The following is a 5,624-nucleotide window of genomic DNA, read 5'->3' on the forward strand; positions in this document are numbered from 1 at the left end:
TTTGTTTCGTTGGCTGCGCTCACGTGATAAATAACTGGAAGCTGAAAATTTAAATTTGCGTCCCGACAGCATTATTGTGATAATATTGTAAATATTTTTAGTTGAGGTAAAGTTTTGCGCGCCATATTTTTTAATTTTGTTCGTTGGTTGTTCATGTAGTTGTATTAAATTTTTTAACATTATTTTAAAAAAATGTAACAATTTTATTATCGTACCTTTTTAGCAAAATAATGATACAGACTCATCATCATCATTTTTAGTGTATTATAATATAGCTGTAACTACGTAACTAATGTGTTTTTTTTAAATCTACTATTAAGATTAATGTAGCTATACGTCAAATTTTCTTTTTTAATATTAAGTGATTGCAATAGAGGTAGGTTTGTAATTTAACTCGGTCTAAATAAGACACAAGAAACATAAATATCGTGCAGTTATCTTTTGCAAACACTCGAGTACTTAACCGCGTAAGGGTGCCACGTTACCGTTACCGTCTACCGTGTCAACATAACGCTGATCAAGAAAATGGACTCCATATACAAAGTTATAACTTTTAATGATAGTTATTCCTTACGAGTCATACATTGGTATTTCTCAAAGCGATTCACGATCACCTCTATATACAAAAGCGGTAGTGTAACTCGAAGTTTTTTAAAATGTCGTTGATAAGTAAACTAACCGGGCTTTCAATTAAGGGTCATTATATTTAATATCTCAGAAGTGTCACAACTTAAATTAAAAGTTACTTTTTTGATAAATTTCAAAGGATTCATAAAATTAATACGAAGAACGTAAAGTATTGTACACTGATACTATATAACTTAATTTACCTTTACATTAACTATGTAACTATATAATGTGTGTTAACGTAACTATGTAACTTAATTTACCTTTGTCAAAAGCACATCTGTAGAACAAACTTTAAAGAACATTATGAGTTAATAATTTCAATGTTCAATACATTTAAAAACTAATAAACTTAACACATGAGGTTTCAATGAATAGTGGGGAAATGACACGTGCGTTCCTCTCATTATCCACTTATTATTTTTGACTCATTCTTCTCCATTAACTCGAGTCAATGACACAAGCCAACAAAAATATCTAATTAAGCACGTCACATTTAACATCCCATAATTTTAATTAAGCTTAAAATTTTATTTCGTAACTGAGCCTCATTCTGAGCTGTAACAGATCATTTCACACCACGCGTCACTTACCAAACTTAATTTGCTTAGACATCCTCTGTAATTAATTACGAAAACAACCATTTCTAAATAGTTCTGTTTGCTTAGTTCGCTATGATGGATGATCCGTTGACATCTTACAAATTGTGTTTTGAGCTTTACAGCGTATGGAATAGGGGCGTGTTGGTGATGCACTCAACATATTATAAAGAGTCAATGTTGTTTTGTCCATTTTGTTAAGTGATGGTCTTAATTGATTATGGTGTAATGGATCGAATGGTAATGAGGATGCATTCTCGATTTTTGACTGACCACGACAAAAACGGATAATAATTTTCGAGTATATTTACTTATGAGTAACTGTACCCGCGACTTCGTTCCACTACCCAGCAGTGGGATGTCACAAGCTGAATCGTCGCTATCGTATTTACTATTAATATATTTTATTTTATATATATATATTTTTAATTAATAAACTCTTTGAGATTTTAGTTTATTTTGCTCGCAAGCATTGTCCTATTAAATAGAAAAATGATTAGTTAACTTGCACGCAGTAAACGTGTAATTTTTTTTAGTTCCGGGATAAAAAATAAACTATATTGTGGCTTCACAACATCCTCTATCTATCAGTGATACTCACATAAAAATCGATTCAGCCGTTCGGAGATTCGCCTGGACGAATAGAAAGACAGACAGACAAAAATTTTACAATCGTTTGTTTGTGTTTTAGCATCGTATAAATAGAACTCGTGTACTTGAAAAACACAGTTATTTCGAAATCACAGACACGCTTCAATTTCATTAAATGTATGATGAGAGGTATAGGTACTGGATTAAATTTTAATTTTTACTAAAACATGATGTGAAAAGGCAATTCAACTTTGAAAGAATGTAATATTTTTATTTAAGGCATATTTTCACTTTATTCTTTACTAGCGACCCGCTCTATTAGCTTCGTACGGGTGCAAAAACTATCAGTGTTCCTCTACTATATTATGCACTTATTATACATATAAACCTTCCTCTCGAATCACTCTATTTACTTAAGAAAATCGCATCAAAATTTGTTGCGTAGTTTTAAAGATCTAAGCATACAGACAGCGCGAAACGATTTTGTTTTATACTATGTAATGATAAGCCCTATTTAAGAACATCAGTTATCTTGTAACACGTGTTTATTTTACGTGTATAGCCATGTATAACAAGCAATATAAACATTTTCATTACTATTTACTATATAAAATAAAACAACAAAGTAAATAACGTAAAACAAATACATAAAGTAGATTTTTTGAAGTCGGTTAAAACATTTCCAGTGATTAGTTGCCATTATAATCAAAAAATCATTACATTAATCAGATTAATGTAATTACAACTACAAAACATTGTCACGGAAACACGAAAATAATTAATAATAAAACACCTAACCGCCGTCTGTTGCGCCACCCACGCATTTTTTTCAATTATGCGTCACGACACTCCCAAATAATTTTGTATGCATCTCCATATATTACACAAGCTTCCGGGACTGTGTTCAGGTAGATAGAGACAAATAAAAAATGATAGAACGGACCGAATAAGAAGATTATGGATAATTGACTATTTCATGTTTATTATTTTCGAAAAAATTCTACCTTTATACGGTGGTCTTTTTTTTGGAGTACAAACAATTGTCAAGTTCACCTGATAGTAAGCGGTTGCTATAGTTTATGGACATCAGCAATAATACTAGGGGCGTCATAAGGGCGTTACCGATCCTACAGCCTTTTTTTTTATTCCAACACCTGTCATGTCCTTTATTTAAGAAAAAAATAAGATGTAATTTTCACACATACTAGGTTTCGTATATTTGTAAATATTTTAATTTTTATTCTGTTACAGTCTAGCAGCGGATGGATACAGTATACCTTACGTAGTTTCAGATAAAAAAGTTTATTTTTTATCTTTTATATTTTATATCAAGTCATATCAAAGTGTGTCAATAAAACTTTAAAATATAAAAATTACAGGTTAAAGCAAAATCAAATACACAATTTGTCAAGTCGGGTATAATAATATATAGAACCAACTTGTGTTGTGATATATAAAAAGGATATTCGATGACATTATAAGATCCTACGACCTGGAGCAACACGATTCTAATGATCTTTAGCGAGGTAACGCTGGTCGGTAACATAAACATATTATTGGGTTATATGACTCGCTAATACTAAGAAATAATAGTCAATTATTCTATAGAACAATTCCCTTAAAGTTTCTCTATTTAGTATTAATGATTCTGCGAATATTGAATACTGAATATGAAAAAAATTATATGTATATGTATATGGAGTAAAAATTGTAATCGGTCGATGTATGTGATGTGATGAAAGATATGTATTTAGGAGAAACGTATCATTGGTATTATTTAAGAGCACAATGCTGTGTTTGTTACGGCATCATGTTAAATATACTACACGAAATTGAATAAGATTGTCGCATTCACGTCATGTTGTGGTGATCTTGAATGTCTAAACTAAAATCTACTAATCTTATATAGGTTACACTTTGTGTAGTTATCACACAATAAACATTTGTAGTTAAATAGTAATGAAGTCGTTATGTACGTATTATCGAAGGGTAAAGCTAAAACCGCAAGTAACAGCTAGTTTGAAATATAACAAAAAATCGTGACACGAGCTCAAGTAACCCCATTCATATATGTATTTATCAATTAATATTAATGCTTCGTGATCATGCACTGTCTATATGAATAAACATCATCAGTGTTACTTAATAAACATGAATGAAGCGAATTACTTAATAACACACTATGAATGAAGCGAAAATTGAAACTACTACACATAAACATATTGAATATCTTTCAATGATGAATAAATTATCGACACCATTATTGACACATAACAATAAAAACAGGATTATATTTTTTTTATTATCATTAATAAATAAAATTATTTGCATATAGTATAAACGTATTAAGGACCCCCACTAGGATGTCAAACTTGTTTCTGGGGTTCAGAAACATACGTAACATACAAGCAGAAACAAACATACAACAAATATTTGTAGTGAGCGGGATTTAACCCGCGACCGTTAGCACATCAACCAATTGCTTTCTTTACTTCGCAAATTTTAACTCAAATATCCGAATTTTTTATATGACTACTAGCTGACCCCGCAAACGTTGTTTTGCCATATATGTTATTAACTCCCTTAATCCCCCCCCCCCCCTCCTTTATAACTTAGGGGTATAAAAAATAGATGTTGGCCGATTCTCAGAACCCGATATGCACACAAAACTTCATAAAAATCGATCCAGCCGTTTCGGAAGAGTATTTTAACTAACATTGTGACACGAGAATTTTATATATAAGATTAATGTGAAAGCTGAAAAAATGGCATATCTTTAAAGCTTTAAGTATTAAAGAAATTAAATGTCTAATGTCAATACAAACTTTTATAACGAAAAATAATATCCCAAAGGATATAAAAAAAAAATATCTATTATCAATATTATGTTTATTAAAATTAATCTCCCCAAGAGATGTATCATATTAATTAAATTGTTATAAGCGAAAATATTGGCAAAACTCGTAAATAATATAAATAGGAACATTCATAACAGCCTGGCCTTGAATCAAATATTATAAACGAATTACAAGCAATGAACATAAATAAATATTACATAAACATTTGTATTAATTATTGTATTACGTGAGAATTATCATTATCGTAATATAACGGAATGCCCCGTGGGCGTCTCGCGGTGCTCGAGTAAATCCCGAAAATGATTTAGATATGATTTACTATGGAATACGCAATTTTCTGAATTAACGAACAATAAGCGATTTTCGTGAAAAGGATTTAGATTACTTTTATGAGTACATAAAATTTACAGAATGAGTCTACAATTAAAATACAATAATGTCATCATGGTTGATTTGTAGAGGTATCAATGATCAAGTTGCTTTTTAAATTCGGAGGTTTTTATATCAGACTTTATAACAGCAGCACCTTATATAATACTAATATAGCGTGCTATTAAATAGTGCCGCCAACCCGCATTGGAGCAGCGTGGTGGATTTAGCTCTCATCCTTCTACTGCATGGAGAAAGAGGCCTATGCCCAGTAGTGGGATATTACAGGCTGAAGCGAAATAGTGGTTATAAATCTTACAATTGTAAGTTATAGTTAAGATAGAGCACAGTACGTAATACCTCGTACAAGATTTGGAGTAGTTTGACTGGCAAAGTACCTCAACCTTAGAGAAGACCACAGCCAAATATACTACTTTCGAGTAATGTTGAGTTCCTGTGGTGAGTAAGGCTAAAGTTCCTAGAAAGGGACTGGGATTATCTTGGTGTTGGCGCGTCAATTTTATGGTGACCGCTTACTAATAGGCAATCCTAGTGGTAAAAAAAGTAATAATATGTATGT

The sequence above is a fragment of the Melitaea cinxia genome, chromosome 21, assembly GCF_905220565.1.
Source record: "Melitaea cinxia chromosome 21, ilMelCinx1.1, whole genome shotgun sequence".
Lineage (NCBI taxonomy): Eukaryota > Metazoa > Arthropoda > Insecta > Lepidoptera > Nymphalidae > Melitaea > Melitaea cinxia.